The 18,303-nt window shown below is 38.6% G+C and overlaps 1 protein-coding gene across 5 annotated transcripts in view; it reads left to right on the top strand.

Annotated features, from left to right (window-relative positions):
* Gabra3 (gamma-aminobutyric acid type A receptor alpha3 subunit) overlaps positions 1-18,303 on the top strand; it is a 201,085-nt gene that overhangs the window by 745 nt on the left and 182,037 nt on the right. The window contains exon 1 of one of the 5 annotated variants that reach the window (XM_021152863.2): positions 7-146. The exons of 3 other annotated variants lie outside the window; for them this stretch is intronic. The gene's annotated coding sequence lies outside the window, so the exon portion shown is untranslated. Of the gene's footprint in view, positions 1-6; positions 147-18,303 lie in introns of those variants that run through there. One more of the 5 variants, XM_029473539.1, reaches the window with a different exon arrangement.

Here is an 18,303-nt window from a genome sequence, read left to right as displayed (position 1 = left end):
TAGCTAGCTAGCTTGCAAAGCAGAGAGACAGACTGAGATAGGGACTAGGAGAAATATCTAGAGAAAGAAAAGAAGCCAGGCTGTATCAGGGCTTAGCCTCCAACTTGTTTCTCCTCTCTGCTTCGGGGAAGTGACTGTGACACTCGGTAAGAGACAGAGATGCTCCTTCTTCCCCCTCCCCCCAAGCTCAGGTCTCCTTTCCAGATAGCATCTCTCTCCCCCTTAAGGAGAGTCTCCTTGGGTTGGTCGGGAGGCGAGACATGCTCTGCAGTTGTGCTGCTATCGTGGGTTCCCCAGTGGGGCTGGTGGAAGCTCAGAGGCGGCATCTGGGCTGGGAGGCGCTGGGGTAAAACCTGGTTTGAAGAAGGGGGGTTGCAATGTGGTCGTGTATGCGCGATTTGCTTCATTGTCAGTGAATTTTTGTGTTCCTCTTTGGAAGCAGGTCAGCATTGACCTTGCGAATTGTTTGGGGGGCCCCGACAGCTGCTGCAGAAAGCTACAGTGTGGCCCCTAGCCAGAACAGACAGCAGTGTCATGACCCCTCAGAAAGCCCTAGGCACCGAGGATGGGGTAATGGCAGGAGCTCCCTCCTTTAACTCTTTCTCTGCAGCTGTGTCTGGCTGCTGGAAATCAGAAGGAAGGAGGAGACTGTGCAGCCCCCTTCCCTTTCCTTATTGCAGTCCCCAGATGCAAGTGAGTAGAAAGTTGTAAATAACTGCTTCCTTTCAAGCAGGTGGAGCCCTTCCCCCTTTGTTTGAGAGGCTCCCTGTGGGGTTGGACCCCAGTTCTACAAACTTGTGAGGGTTTTCTTGCTTCAGTGAGGGAAGCCCCAAGTGCCTGCCCATCCCCTAAACCCAGGTAGCTGTGCTGACAGTCTAGACCAAGTATTCAGCTTTCACATATCCCCTACAGATGTGCATCCTCTTAGGTCCAGATGTGTCCTTGGGAGGACTGAAACACCTGATGGTTTGTGAACTGCTTTCTTCCCAGTAGGCTGCCCCTCTGCCTGTGGCTGGGGGAGGGGCTGCTGGGTAGGAGAGGAGAGAGTGGGTAGCTAGGATTTCCATTGTGAATGGATTGGATTATTAAGGGTTGGTTCCTCCACTTTGGTTGATTTGAAGCTATGAGAGGACTAGCTGAAACTATTGTATCATTCCTGAACTTGTAAGGGACAGGTTCTAGTTTCAAGATAGACGCTTCTCTCTGGAGTTGGTGACACTGTCATAGCCCTGGCAATAATTTTTAGAACAAATTGTACCAACAACTAACATTTGAGTGTTTAATGTTTTTGATCTGGGCTGAGGGTTCAATGTGTTTGACTGATGAGGAAACTGAAGTACAGCAAGGTTAAATAGCTTGTTAAATGACAGAGCACAGCCACTTTCAGTGGGAAATGAAGGCACAGGCCCCTGGATCACCAGTGACTCTCTGCTGGCAAGTGCAGAAGAAGCAGGAATGGCATCTCATGGCTTTGGGGAGCAACTATTGACCTTCTGTAGAGCAATAGGAACTGGGAGTGGTGTGGGACCCAGGCTTCATCAAGGGCCCTAGAAGGCTGTTCTTGGCCAACCTACTTTCTGTTTTGGAAAGGCTGCCTAGAAAAACTTTTTTACTTTTCTGTGGTCACAGCCGAAACCATTCTGTGTCTTGCTTCAGACTATCTTCTAGGAATGGATCCTGCTGTTACTTTCTGAGAGCTTGGCCAAACATTTGTGAGTTGTAAAACATCCAACTAGAAGGCTTCTTAAGCCATTAAACTCTGATTTGTACCTAGCTCTTGAGTTTGTTCTCAGCATCCCATTTGTTGACTGCTGTCTATTTAAATTCCACACAATGATAGAGAGTTCATTATGTAGTTCTTCATAGTTTTGAGCAACTATGTCAGAATTTTTAGAATAACCTATGGCTTCTGTTTCTTGGTTCTTTGGAGATGTCTGGAAGAAACTTGCTATTTTTAAATAATTTTTCCTCAGTTAGGTAAGATGGTAATCATGCCTTCTCCTCAAGTTGTGGGTCTGATGAGACTATACAAATTAAAGGATCAGGATCGACTTAAACTAGACTTTTTATTCATGTGGCATAATAGCCCATTTGCTTGTCAGCTTCAGATTCACATTCCAGAGCTTTCTCAAGAATCTTTGGTAGTATAAGTTCTGGTTATTGGAAGAACTAGCTCTCTGCTGTCATCTGGACTGCTGCAAACAAAGTTCTCTTTTGTATTTCTAAAGACCATGGGCCCTTTGGGGCTAGTTGTTCTAAAACAAGCAAAGGTTGACATAATAGCTAGACAAAAGGTATGAGGGATAGGGGGTTCTAGAGTCAAGATGAGGAGAAATATTAGTAAGGAGATAATTGAAAAAGTGGTGACTTTAAGATCCATACATTATTTGGAAGCTGGAAGAAAAACTGTTAGAATGGCAGCTATCACCAAAGGAATTCAGTATGACCAGAAAGAAAATGAATAAACCATGCCAGAGCAGACAGAGCACTGTTTGCAAACTTGGGTTCTACTCCTGGCTCTGGTGATTTGACACTTGTCTTGGACACATGACTTCAAGACTCTTAGTTTTTCCATTTACAAAATAATTTGGTGCACTATAGTCCACCAGACTATTTCACATTTGAAAGTCCTGGTCTGAAGTTTATAAAGTCTCAGTAGTGTGAAGGTTTCCAGATGCCATCCAGGGGCAGTGCTTCTCAGAGTTTAACATACAATGATATACATGGGAAATTTTTATAATGCTAATTCTGATCTGGAGTTTTAGAGTGGGGCTAGAATAGTTGAATACAGAACCTTGTGATCCTTAGACTGTTTCACTGATCACAGTTAAAGTAGCAAAGTTCTAGTGTGATGCTCATTAAACTATCTTCGTTAATTCAGTTGTTTATTTTCACTATCAGTGCATTTGGTTATTTAGTTAGGCACTGTGAAGAGGATAATAAAGGTGAACAAAAGAGACATATTCTCTGCTTGTTTAAGCTTTGTCATTGATAGGGAAGAGGCTGGTGATCACACAACTATGCCATTTTAGTTATTGGTAAATGCTGTTGAAGCATAAGTACAAGGAAAATATCTAATAGAGAACTTGGAGTTTAACCTAAGCTTGGGGATATAGCAAACATTATTTCCATAAGGAGGAAATATTGAAGATACATAGAAATGCATAGGAATTAGGATTGAAGTGTTGTAGGAGTTTTGTTTATAGACAGGGAAGGGGTTAAGGATGGAGAAGGGGGGAGAGGAAGAGAGGGAAAGTACATACTGGCACCTGAGAGGAGATATACATCATCTTTTGAAGGGATTTTAATCTTTGGTTAGGAAATATGTTGCCTGAGAAAAGGGTTTTTAAATAGGGTAATTGACATAATCTAAGCGGGATCCATTTGATAGAGGGTTACAAAGTGTTTAAAATAGTCCAAAGAAAGTGTGGGAGGCACAGTACGGATTAGAGTTATTCTCTGTTGTCCGAGATGACAGCGTAAAATAGGAAGGGGAAGAAATATGCAAGCAATGCCAGTACTAGGAATGTAAGATCCAAAGCCAAAAAGGAGAAGCAAAGGGCTACAAAGGGAACAAAGACAACTGCTGAAAGTGGATTTTGAATTGTGCATTTAAGATTAGACAGACTTTACACAATAGTGCTTGGGGATGGCCAGTTGTATATGATGAAATAACGTATGTGTAAGAAATGTTTGACAAATAGGTGGAGAACTTGACTACAAGCAATATTGAAGGCCTGCTTGGAAAAAAGATTGATATGCAAAAGAGATAGCATCGCACTAATTGTGAGCAATCCGATCTGGACAGGCTGAGTGGTTTGATTTCTCTGAACTCACACAGATAGGAATGCTATTGCTGACTCTCAGATGAGCTGCTGAGTGTAGCTGTAATGTGGGTTTAGAGCTCAGTAAAGAAGCCATGTGGAGATGGGAGTGTGAAGTCAGTGTCTCTCAACTTTTGAAATTAGAGAAGAGACACAACTGTGGTATTTTTGTGAATGTTCATATTTGGGTTATAAGAGGAGATAAACTTGTGTAAATACTAGAATAGAGGTTTAGATGGGGAGGAGAATGTATCATTCTAAGAGGGAAGATGTGATCACCATTGCATTTTGCAGGAGAGTTGAGTACCAACAAATGACACTCAATTTTGTGCAGTCTTTCTTACTCTGAAGCTCACAGTGCTTACTAACAGTTAACTTGAGCGATGCATAACCATTTTGTAGCTATCTGGCAGGAATGACCCCCTCTCGGCTCAGGTCCATGGGAGCATAACCTTACTTTAAAATCAGATGCTATGCATTAGCTTAACTTATACTCTCATTGCACCAGGACCCGCCTCAGATCCCTGGCTTTGTACTGTCAACAATTTATAGAAAAAGGCACCTGACAGAGAAAACATTTTTGTGAAGAATCATATATTAAAAATCCTCTCCTTATATGGATTTCTGATAGCTTAGTTTATAATCTATTCCTGAGCAGGATGCTGAGTTAGTTTCTTATAACTTGTATGAACTTCAATTTTGATAGCTGTGTGGTGAGGGGGATTGGACTAGACCTGCTCATTTATAAAGACTTTCTTAGCTGTAAGGTTCTATACTGCTTTATAGAATGCTGTATTAGAACCACATGTGCATGTGTTTCAAGTTTAGCCACTTACTGAAGTAACAATGAACATTTTGACAGAGTGTTTTGAGGCTTTGCAAGACACCATAGGGGAGGCCTCTTTGTTGTATTCTTGAGATGGCTGAAATTGTGACTGTCCTGAGAGTTAAAGGAACTTTCTCCTAAGATCTGGAGTAACGCTAGCTATTAGGTGCTATTTCCATTATGGGCATTTTGAAAGTTGTGAAAGACACTGAGTAAAATGTCGCAGGGCACTGTGAAGCAGAAGAGAGGCGGTTATCTTATAAGCTGAAATGCAATGGCCCAGGCATGCTCTTCCTAGGGGTGAATGCTGCGTAGTAATAGAAAAACAATTTTATACTTGTACTTGAAACATGATTTAAAAGATATTGCTATCTGTACACAGTATGTCTCCTCAGTATCCACAGAAGGAAAAATAAAAATCTCCAGACTGAGTATTTAGAGGGGTGATTTTCACTTTGGAAATGCTTTCTTGAAAGGAAAGGGTATTACATAGATTCTCTTGAAGGGAACTGGGGTGCTTGCAGACAGAATTATGCGCATGACCAGAACACTCTTATCACTCAGTGCCACCTGTTTTCAGTGTGAATGTTTTCAAGAAAGTCTGTTTAGTACTATCTGATGACTTAATCAGTACTGGACGTTATGCAGATGTTATTGTTTGCAAGTTAGTCTTCACTTTGATCTGAAACACATTTTTAACATTTAACCTATTGCCATTGCTCCATGGATTTCTATTTCTCTCTATTTCTTTCACTCACACCTTGAAAGATGGTTTAGTCTTTTTTTTTTTTTCACCTTTCCTTTACTGTATATACCCTCAGTCCTTCAGGTCATATGTTGTATATTTTTGAATATCTTCTCTATCAGGTTCTTCATTTTCAGAATAACTTGTAAAAAATATACTTTTATCAATTATTTGAGACTTTAATATGGCATATTTTGACCATATTCATTCCAATTCTTCCTATATCAAACGCCTCTACTGTCACCTCTCTATCCTTCCAAGTTTGAGCCTTTTATTTTTTTCATTTCCACCAAAAATTTTGGTTTGGGTTGGCCAACTACTTGGGACTGAAGCCTGCCTAGAAGTGTGGTCGCACTACGAGGGTACTGCCATTAGAGAAATATGACTGCCTGTTAGCTATGACTTCATATGTGCAACTGTCCTTTTGTGTCCAGAAAACCATTTTCCTAATGTTGTTCACATAGGTCATATGACTAGTGGGTTAGCATGATCCCTGAATGGGTGATGGCTAATCCTGAACTCATTCTCATGTACTACTTTCCAGAACTTCAATTTTAAGTCATGGACAACTGTCTGTCTACTTCAAGACTGTAAAATATACCTTTATTTTTTTATGATATAAAACCCAAATACCCTCATTATATAAAATTTGGAAATTGCATCTAAGATCCAACTCCAGAAAGAACTTGCAATGCTTCCTTCCAGATGTGTTTCTCTTTTTCCCGTTAGGGTTGTGTGTGCACGCATGAGCATATGTGTGTGTGTGTTATAACTATTTTTCATTAATACTACATTCTGAGACTTATCACTTCATTAAGCAGCTTTAAAGAATTTTTAACAGCTGCATAATTTTATGGCATCATTATCTGACAGTCCCAATATTGACTGCCGAAATTGTTTTCAATTGTGAGTAACTCTGCAGCACATATATTTATGCATATATACATCATTGTTCTTTCAACTTTACCTTTTTAAGGGCTCCACTCAAATGCTACTGTGCTGAAGTCTTCTATAATAAGTTTAGGTAAAACAAAACAAAAAACAAACAAACAAGCTTTAAACTCATCTCCTGCAATATATATCGCCGCTTTTTTATTTTCTTTTTGATTTTCATCATCCTCTAACTAGATTCCATACTAGACCCTTACCTTGGAAAGTAAGAACAGGATTTTCCCCTATTTTGTTCATTATTATATCCCATAGTAGCTACTAAATTTATATGATAATTTTTAAAAATGAATTATTGAAATGGGTGAAGAGGCATTGGTGGGCCTCAGGATGCTAACATTGATGTGCTCTATAAGATGCTGCTCCTGCGGCTGCACCAACCTGACAGGCAAAATCGTTGCTTTAGTGATTGTTCGTTTTTATAGCGTATGTGAATACTTTTTATATTTCTTCGTTTCCTTTTTCTGTATGTTATTTCCGTTGAGATTTTAAATGATTTTTACTCATTTTACTATATTTAGTAGACATTAGACCATTTCATCACTGTGAAAATATTTTTGTCTGTCTTCATTTTAAAAGAACTTTTACATACAGCAATCTTAATTTGTACATGATTAGATCAATCTCTCAATTTGTAATTTCTTCTCATGAATTCTGTTGTAGTTCTTCATTGAAAATTTAATAAGTGTTTGAATAGATTTTGTTTAGTTTTCATTGCTTCTGCTTAATCCCTCGGAAATTTATGTTGCTGTATGGTGTGAGGTAATTTTCTAATTGTTTTTCCTTCAGTTGTTTCACAACAGCAAATATTGAATAATTCATTCTTTCCCACTGTTGCATAATATATCTAAATTGTTATATATAGTATGTTCTTTGGGGGACTTTATCTACTCTCCATTTCTGTGGTCTGATTCTTTTTGTCCTAGTTATTAAGTTCAAATATGATTAAAATACTATTTAAACTTTATAGCTTTTAAATAATTCCTATCACCTCATCTTTTCTACTTATTATAACTGTAGGATCACCAACCCCCAATTTGCTTACTTGTGTTGCATGTATAATATGCTTTCATACCTTTAATTTTGCAAAGGAGAACTTTCTACTCTTGTTGCAGTTAACTGAGTATGGCTTGTCTCCAGAGAATTTCATATTAATAATTTAACTTCTATTTTCTCACCTTGCTCAAATTTGTTATGAAGTCATGGCTGAGAAGTTTATCTTTTTGTATTTTGAAGATCAAAAAGTGTATAGAAAAAGCTCACACTGCTAGCATCTTTAATTTTTTTAGACAGGGTCTCTGTGTAGCCCTTGCTGTCCTGGAACAGCATGTGCTACATTTCTTACAGCTGATGGACCGACGATGTTTTTACTAACTAAAATTCATAGTTGGCATTTGGGGTTAATCTTCATTTCCTGCAGTTAAGTGTGAGTTTTAGCATGTATACTGGCATATAGTCCCCACTATACTATTTTACAGTTATTCAGTTCCCTGTGACTTACCTAGTCATGATCTCAGCCATCTGAACCTATACTCGTCACTGATCTTTTGTTTTTCTTTGTATTTTTTAAGATTGCGATATAATTCCATCATTTTCCTTTTTCTCCTCCAAAGCCTCTTTGTTTTGATTGGATATTTTATTTATTTACATTTCAAATGTTATTCCTTTTCCCAATTACACCCCCCCCAAGAAACTCCCTATCCCATATCCCCTCCTCCCCCACTCCTTCCTCCAAAGCCTTTTTTTTTCTTTTTCTTTTTCTTTTTTTTTTTTTCTTTTTCGAGTCAGAGTTTCTTTGTGTAGCCCTGGCTGTCCTAGAACTCACTCTGTAGACCAGGCTGGCCTTGAACTCAGAAATTCGCCTGCCTCTGCCTCCCAAGTGCTGGGATCAAAGGCGTGTGCCACCACGCCCAGCCCCCTCCAAAGCCTCTTATATATTCTTTTAATGGTCTCTTTCAAATGCATGGTCTTTTTCATTAATTCTGTTACTTTCACACACACACACACACACACACACAATTACACACACGCACATACATACATTTGTATTCCTAAATACATTAGTATAATACACTCACTCAGTTAATGTTATTAGGTTTTTTTCGGGGCTGTTTTTTTTTTTTTTTATTAGTACATTTTGTATAAAATGAATTTCATTTTGACATTTTACTTTCTCCTGTCCTCTTCCCTCATTTCACTGGACAACTCTTTCTTCCCATTTTACTTTCATGTTGTTGAATTTTATTCTGCATATATCAGAAAACATGACATGAACCATTTGTCATTTTATTCACTATCCACTTTTGCTTTTGCAGAGTGGCTTATTTTAATTTTTATTTTCACTTGTCAGTATGGGTTTAAGGTTCCTCAGTGTCTTTTAATGGATTGGCAGGTCATTTATTTCTCTTTATTAAAGAATAATATTCTACTGCATTGAAATGTTACAGTATTTTTATGTATGTACCTTGCAGTAGTCTATGTGGATCATGTGGCAGTTCTGTTTTTCAGCTTTTAAGGACCCTCTATACTGTCTTCTGCAGTAGTTATACAAGTTTACATTCCCACTAACAATATATCAGCACTTTTCATTATAGCAGGACTGAGTGAGATAAAATCTTTTCATGGTTTTCAGTTGAATCTCTCTGAAGATTAGTGATATCACTTATCTATATAAGTGTTGACCACTATTTAGAGATGTCTTTTCAAGTTCTCTGGCCACTTTTAATCAGGCTCTTGGTAATTTTGCAACTGAGTTAGTTGATTTCCTCATATATTTTGCATATTAACACCTTATTACTTGTACAACTTGCTCCCCACCCTTCCTATTTTGTAAATGATTTCTTCACCGAATGGATTTGTTGTATAACTTTTGATTTTAGGGAATCTCATTTTGTCTTTTCTCATCTTAGTTGCCTATGCTTTTGAGGTTATGCTAAAAGTCAGTGCACAAACTAACTCCACGGCATTCTTTTACTGTGTCTTCTGTAGTGGCTTTATAGCTGTGGCTCTTACATCTTCACCCTGAATGCACTTGGAGTTTATTTTGTACATGGTGAGAGGTCAAGATCTCTGTGTTTTAGATGTGCTGGGTGCTTGCTTGGTACCTGTTGTGGACGGAATGGAACATCTAGGAAGTGTTGCCTATCTGAAAGCATTTACATCATTGAAAACAGCACTCCCAGAGATGATTATCGTCTTTTTTAGGGGGACACTAGCTAGTTACATGAAAGGGCATTGTCATAAAAAGAGCAAGTCTGGCTACCTCTTGTTTCTCCTCTTGTTTCTCTTCTACCTCTGCACCTGCCATGGTGAAGCCATGAATATGAAGCCCTCACCTGTGGCTATTTACTTGAGCTCCCTAATCTCAGACTTTCAGTTTCTAAGACTTATCTAATTTAAAGTTTTCTTCTGAAGTTTCAGAATTGATATTTTGTTACAGAAATACAAATATGGACTTAAAACAGAAAATTGGCATTGAGAATCAAGTAATTTCTGTAACTATCTAAAAACATGGAAGCTCCTTTGGAATTGGGTAATAAACAGTGGTTGAAGTTGTTCAAAGGAGCTGGTTACCAAACATAGAATGCTGTAAACAACATTGTACACAATTATCATGAAGTGCAGGGAATCTACTCAGATGCATTTGTGGATCCTATTAGAATTAGGATAAAGGCTACCTTTGTAAACCACTGCAAAGAACTTTAGTGAGCCTACCTTAGAGTTTTATAGAGGATTGAATTTCAAAGTGAAATTATTATATTATTATTATATCTGGAAAAAGAAATGTCTAAAAATCATACAAAGATTTTGTGGGTGCTTTAGACAGCATTCAGCATGGTTTTAGAGCTAAAGGAAACAGAGCATGAAAACTTAAGAGAATTGTGACTTAAGAGGGGAATTCATTAGCAGACAGTCCCTAGAAACTACTTGCTAAAGATTTCATTCCTAGCTAGTTCTTTTGAACTCATTCATTGGATCTCAGTGGCAGGAGCAGAAGCAGAGGCAGAGGCAGAGGCAGAGGCAGAGGCAGAGGCAGAGGCAGAGGCAGAGGCAGAGGCAGAGGCAGAGGCAGAGGCAGAGGCAGAGGCNGGCAGAGGCAGAGGCAGAGGCAGAGGCAGAGGCAGAGGCAGAGGCAGAGGCAGAGGCAGAGGCAGAGGCAGAGGCAGAGGCAGAGGCAGAGATACTAGTAGAAGGTGATTGGGGAATTTGGAGTGATCCCCTCAAAGGTAAAATACTAACATATTTTTCACAGGAGCTAAGTTAGTTCCTGTGAGAGCAAATCATAAAAAGAACAAGGTTGGCATCTGACTCTCTCTGACTTCCTTCTGGTCTCACTATTTGACTTTCTCTGCATGCACTCCCACCTATAGGAGGAGTTCACCAGGGGCTAATTAAATAAGTGGGGCTGCTTAGTGTTGAGCTTCCAGCCTCCAAAACTATGAGCTAAATAAGAATCTTTTAGTTATGAGCTATTCAGCCTTGGGTGTTTTGTTGTAGCAACAAAATCTGATTTACATGGGAGTTGACTGTTACTCTGTTACATCTAGATATTTGGTTGTACAGTACCACTAACCTTTCTCCATCGTGTCTTCTTCAAATATTTGTCAAAAAAATCAGTTTTCTGTAGATGCATGAATTTATTTCTGTCTTATGTTCTATTTAATTATATTTCTGTTTTGAGAATATTGCACAGTTTATATTGCTAAAGCTTCAAAGTACAACTTGAAGTCAGATAGTGTGGTGTTTCAGATTTGTTCTTTTGGTTCAAAATTTCTTTGACTATTTGGGTTCTCTTTAAGTCATTCCCTGGCACGTCATCATGGCCATTTAGTGATGTCATGTTTTCCCGATTGCCCTTCATCTTTGTTGTCCTACATCAAGGCCTGTGTGGTGAAGAATGAGATGCTTATAACAATCTTTTAATTCTGGCATTGTCTGAGAACATCTGTCAACAATAAATCTGTCCAGAAATTCTGGGCATGTTGTTTTTTTGTGTTGGTTTTAAGCCCACAACTACTACGGCATCTAGTGCAACACTAGGGGGCACCCTAAGTACAAGACCACTGAGACCCATGCTTAGGCTGGGATCTATGCTCTTACCTGGTAAGGCCTGCCTGGCTCTAGGCTATTTAGAGCCTAAGGTCAGTGGCAAGAATGCAGGCTTGGTTTCATGTCTGTCTTGTAGCAATTACAAATTCCTGTGTAAAACCATGAAGCGTTTAGAGGTTCAGGGTATGTGTACTGACCTGAATTTAACAACTGTGAGGAGTGCTCAGAGATTTTTTTCTTCCTGTGGTGTTCCCAATGTTAGGAATTATAGCTACATATTATGTTTAGCTACTTTTTATCCTAACTAAATGATCTCTCTCTCTCTCTCTCTCTCTCTCTCTCTCTCTCTCTCTCTCTCTCTCTCTCTGTCTCTCTCTCTCTCTCTCTCTCTCTCTCTCTCTCTCTCTCTCTCTCTCTCTCTCTCTCTCTCTCTCTCGTCTATGGTGCTTGGGGTTGGTTCAGTGATGACTTAAGTTACTTCGAGATGGTTCTTATGTCAGCACACCTTCTCACCTTCTCTTAGTACTGGATTATGACAAGGTGTTCTCACCTGATTGATTTCACATTTTATGAAAGTATATTTGTGTAGATAGTGATTGAAAATGATGCTTAGTGGGAGGGAGTAGTCAATCGAGTTTAAACTATCATCTTGCCCTGTCTCTTCTCAAGTACTGCATACTTTGGTATACCAACATAAGCAATATTAAAGATTTCAACTTAGGAATTTTATCATTAATGTATAAATTGAATTACATTTTGTGAACTGACTGTATTTTATGAAACTCACTATTTTGTCTTACTGACTTATGTTCTTTATGGATGATTTCTATATGGATGATTAGGCTGCTCAGCAACAAAGATAATTTTATTTAATTTTTTCTAGTTTGTATCCATCTGTTTCATTATCTATCTTCTTCTCAATCTCAGTACCATTATCCATCTATCCATCTGTCCATCCAATCCATCCATCCACTCACACATCCATCTTTTGCTCTATAGTATTGCCACTTGACAGGATGTCTATTAGGATGTTGACCAGAACAGATCTTTGCCTTGCTTCTGATTTTAAAACAAAAGCTCTTTAGCATTTTCTCATTACCTGTGATACTTGAGATTTTTCTTTCTTTAAATTAATTTATTTACATCAAATGCTGTCCTTTCCTAGTGCTTCCTGCAGAGAGAGTCCCTTCCCCTTCTCCCCCCTTCTCCTCTGAGAGGGTATCCCCCTTCTCGATATTCCCTACCCTGATACATCAAGTCTCTGCCAGATTAGCCTTATTTTCTCTCATTGAGACTAGACAAGACAATCTTGTTGGGAAACATATACCTCAGTGAGGCTACAGCTTTAGGGAGAGTCTCCACTCCAGTTGTTGGGGGCGGGACACATGAAGACTGAGCTGTATGTTTGCTACATATGTGCCAAGGGCCTTGTTCAAGCCTGTGTATGTTCATTAGTTGGTGTCTCAGTCTCTGAAAGCTCCCAGGGGTCCAGGACTCTGTTGGTCCTCCTGTGGGGTGCCCATCCCCTTCAGGACCTTCAATCCTTCCCCCAACTTTCCATAAGAGGCCCTGACCTCCATCCACTGTTTGGTCATGGGCATCTGAATCTGTTTCAGTCAACTGCTGGTTAGAATCTCTCAGAGTACAGCTATGCTATATGAAAGCAAAACAGAGTGTCATTAATAATGTCAAGGATTCCTGTTTGCTCATAGGATGGGTCTGAAGTTGGGCCAGTCTAATTGGTTGGCTATTCCCTCAGTCTCTGCTCTATTTTGTCAATGCACATCTTGTAGGCAGGATACATTTTGCGTTGAAAGTTTTATGGATGGGTTTGTGTTTTTATTCCTCCGCTGGGGGTCCTACCTGGCTACCGAGGTGGCCTCTTCAGGTTCTATGTCCCCACTGATAGGCATCTGGACTAAGGTCACCAGCACTGACTCCTGGAAATCTCCTTCATATCAGGTCTCTGGTACTTCCTAAAGATTCCTCCCCAACCCCCAACCACTGGCAGCTGCAGATTTCCATTTATTCTCCTAGACCTTGGGTCTCTCTCTTGTCTCTCTACATACCTGATCCTGCCCCCATTCCCCTCCCTTCTACCATTCATTTCCTTCCTTCCCTCCCTCTGCCTCCTATGGCTATTTTGTTTCCACTTCTAAGTGAGATTCAAGCATCCTCCTTCTCTGGGCCTTCTTGTTTAACTTCTTTAGGTCTGTGGGGTATATCATGGGTATTCTGTACTTTATGGCTAATATATACCTATCAGTGAATATATATTATGTATATCTTTTTGGGTCTGGCTTACCTCTCTCAGGATCTTTTCTAGTTCCATCCATTTGCCTGCAAATTTCATAATGTCTTTGTTTTCAATAGCTGAATAGTATTCCATTGTGAAAATGAACCACATTTTCTGTATCCATTCTTCAGTTGAGGGACATCTGGGTTGTTTCCAATTTCTAGCTATTGCAAATAAGGCTGCTATGAGCATAGTGGAACACATGTCCTTGTTATATGTTAGAGCATGCCCAGGAGCTGTATAGGAAGAATTTACCTGTAAGCTTACAATTTTTTGAAAAACTGCCAGACTGATTTCCAGAGTGGTTGTACAGGTTTGCAATCCCACCAGCAATGGAGGAGTGTTCCTTTTTCTCCACATCCTCCCCAGCATCTACTGTCACTTGAATTTTTGATCTTAGCCATTCTGATTGGTATAAGGTGGAATCTCAGGGTTGTTTTGATTTATATTTCTCTGATCACTAAGGATGTTGAGCATTTCTTTTGAGTGCTTCTCAGACATTCGAGATTTTTCTGGTGAGAACTCTGTTTAGCTCTGTAGCAAATTTTTCTTGTTTTATTATATATTTTCTTTATTTACATTTCAAATGCTATCCTGAAAGTTCCCTATACCCCACACCCCCACACCCTGCCCCCCTACCCACCCACTCCCACTTCTTGGGCCTGGCATTCCCCTGTACTGGGCATATAAAGTTTGCAAGACCAAGGGGCCTGTCTTCCCAATGATGGCCGACTTGGAGTCTAGCTTCTTGAGTTCTTTATATATTTTGTATGGTAACCCACTGTTGATATAGGGTTAGTGAAGATCTTTTCCCAATCTGTAGGCTGCCATTTTGTCCTATTGACAGTGCCTTTGCTTTACAGAAGCTTTTCAGTTTCATGAGGTCCCATTTGTTAATTGTTGATCTTAGAGCATGAGCCATTAGTGTTATATTCAGGAAATTGTCTTCTGGTCCACTGTGTTCAAAGCTATTTCCCACTTTCCCTTCTATTATATCTAGTGTATCCAGTTTTATGTTGAGGTCCTTGATCCACTTGGACTTGAATTAGTGCAGGGTGATAAGTATGGATCTATTTGCATTTGTCTATATGTAGACCTCCAGTTAGACCAGCACCATTTTGTTGAAGATGCTTTTTTTCTCCATTGTATGGTTTTGGCGTCTTTGTCAAAAATCAAATGTACATAGGTGTGTGGGTTTATTTCTGCATCTTTGAGTTGATTTCATTTATCAATGTGTCTTTTTCTATACCAATACCATGCAGGGTTTTGTTTGCTTGTTAATTTTACTCAGTTTGTTTGTTTTGGTTTTATTACTATTACTCTCTAGCACAGCTTGAGGTCAGGGATGGTGATTCCCCTGGGAGATTTTTTTTAATATTTTAGGATTGTTTTGTATACCCTGGGTTTTTCTATTTTTCCATATGAAATTGAGAATTGCTCTTTCAAGGTCTGTAAAGAATTGTGTGGGAATTTGATGGTGATTGTATTAAATCTGTAGATTGCTTTTGGTAAGATGGCCATTTTCACTATGTTAATACTACCTATCCATGAGCATGGGAGACCTTTCCATCTTCTGAGGTCAATTTCTTTATTCAGGGACTTGAAGATCTTGTCATACAGAACTTTCTCTTGCTTGGTTAGAATTACACCAAGACCTTTTATATTATTTGTAGCCATTGTGAAGGGTGTTGTTTCCCTGATTTATTATTTGTATGGGGAGCTACTGATTTATTGGAGTTAATTTGATATACAGCCACTTTGTTGAAGTTGTCTATCAGCTGTAAAAATTCTCTGGTAGAATTTTGGGGGTTGCTTAGGTATACTATCATATTGAGGTTTTTCTTTCTTGTAATTTCTGAGTTTGTGCAAAGCGCCATCTAGTCACTGTTTGCTAGGCCATTTGGTTATAAGTGTGTTGAAGTTATGTAGATGGTCTTTCTTTTTTTTTTTCTTTCTTTTTATCTACTACTATGGGAAACAGTGATTGATTTTCAAGTGCTGATTCACTCTTGTATTCTCTGGTAAAGCTCTGCTTAGTCAAGATATATCATGCTTAATATATATTTCTGGGATCTGTTGACTACCACTTTGTCAGGGACTTTTGTGCATATACTTATTAGGTATGTTGAATTTTTTATGTAATACATTTTTAGCTACAGCTGGTTTCATAAACTGAGCTGGAAATGTTCCTACTTGGATTTTGTAAAAAAAATTTGTACGTGAAGACTTGATATTATTTCTTCTTTAAAAGCTTCACATGATTCATCACTCAAGTCAAGGGTTTAAACCTCTGAGTTATGTGTAAGTTTATTTTCTTTAATAGATAAAGTGCAGTACAGGTTATTTATTTCCTCTTGAGCTACAGATGACAATTTAAAAGAAATTTCTTCGTGAGATTTCCTTAGTATACTTGTTATGTTTGGAATGTGTAGTGTTATACTTGCTTCCATTTCTAAGAGTGGTGATTTTTATTTAAGTTGGTTTGGAGTCATTCTTAAATTTTGATTCTTGCCAGTTATATGTTTTCATTTAGTCTATAGATAGCTATTATTCTATTTAAAATTCTTATATTGTTACATTATTTTCTTATCATTTTGGCTAGAATATACAGCATAATATTGATTATAGTCACAGGGATGAAGAAGTCCTTTCTTATTCCTGCCTTGAGGGACATTATTTCTAATATGCCCCCATAGGTAAAGGCATCCACATTCATTAAAGAAACNTTAGGAAATCTCAAAGCACACATTGCACCTCATACAATAATAGTGGGAGACTTCAACATCCCACTCTTATCAATGAACAGATCCTGGAAACAGAAACTAAATAGAGACACACTGAAACTAACAGAAGTTATGAAACAAATGGATTTAACAGATATCTACAGAACATTTTACCCTAAAACAAAAGGATATACCTTCTCAGCACCTCATGGTACCTTCTCTAAAATTGACCATATAATTGTTCATAAAACAGGCCTCAACAGATACAAAAATATTAAAATTATCCCATTCATCCTATCAGATCACCAAGGACTAAGGCTGGTTGTCAATAGTAACAAAAACAACAGAAAGCCCACACACACGGAAGCTGAACAACACTCTACTAAATAACTTGATCAAGGAAGAAAGAAAGAAAGAAATGAAAGACTTTTTAGAATTTATTGAAAATGAAGGTACAACATACCCAAACTTATGGGACACAATGAAAGCATTTCTAAGAGGAATACTCATAGCTCTGAGTGCAGTAAAAAAGAAACTAGAGAGAGCACACACTAGCAACTTGACACCACACCTAAAAGCTCTAGAACAGAAGGAAGCAAATTCACCCAAGAGGAGTAGACTGCAGGAAATAATCAAACTCAGGGCTGAACTCAACCAAATAGAAACAAAAAAACTATGTAAAAAATCAACCAAATTAGGACCTGGTTCTTTGAGAAAATCAACAAGATAGATAAAATCTTAGTCAGACTCACTAGAGGGCACAGGGACAGTATCCTAATTAACAAAGTCAGAAATGAAAAAGGAAACATAACAGCAGAACCTGAAGAAATTCAAAACATCATCAGATCCGACTACAAAAGGCTATACTCAACAAAACTGGAAAATCTGGGTGAAATGGACAACTTCCTAGACAAATACCAGGTAACAAAGTTAAATCAGGATCAGATTAATGATCTAAACAGTCCCATTTCCCTTAAAGAAAGAGAAGTATTTATTAATAGTCTCCCAACCAAAAAAAGCCCAGGACCAGATGGGTTTAGTGCAGAGTTCTATCAGACCTTCAAAGAAGATCTAATTCCAACTCTCCTCAAACTATTCCACAAAGTAGAAACAGAAGGTACTCTACCCAATTCATTCTATGAAGCCACAATTACTCTGATACCTAAACCACATAAAGGTCCAAAAAAAGAAAGAGAACTTCAGACCAATTTCCCTTATGAATATCGATGCAAAAATACTCAATAAAATTCTCGCTAACCGAATCCAAGAACACATCAAAACGATCATCCATCATGATCAAGCAGGCTTCATCCCAGGGATGCAGGGATGGTTTATTATATGGAAATCCATCAAAGTAATCCACTATATAAACAAACTCAAAGGGAAAAAAATGATCATCTCGTTAGATGCTGAAAAAGCATTTGACAAAATCCAACACCCATTCATGATAAAAGTCTTGGAAATATCATGAATTCAAGGCCCATACCTAAACATAATAAAAGCAATATACAGCAAGCAAGTAGCCAACATCACTTAAATGGAGAAACTTGAAGCAATCCCACTAAAATCAGGGACTAGACAAGGCTGCCCACTTTCTCCGTACCTATTCAATTTAGTACTAGAAGTCCTAGTCAGAGCAATTAGACAATGAAAGGAGATCAAGGGGACACAAATTGGAAAGAAGTCAAAATATCACTATTTGCAGATGATATATAAGTGACCCTAAAAATTCCACCAAAGAACTCCTAACCATAATAAACAGCTTCAGTGTAGTAGTGTTAGACCTAGTGGGGAAACCCCCACCCCATTCCCGATTCGGCGTGCACCCAAAAAATCACGAAGGACCATCTCTTGCTGTAATTACATGAGGACGTTTAATTACGGAGCTCCGG

Source organism: Mus caroli, chromosome X (assembly GCF_900094665.2).
Source record: "Mus caroli chromosome X, CAROLI_EIJ_v1.1, whole genome shotgun sequence".
NCBI classification, from domain to species: Eukaryota; Metazoa; Chordata; class Mammalia; order Rodentia; family Muridae; genus Mus; species Mus caroli.
This window is presented reverse-complemented; position numbering and strand designations above follow the sequence as displayed.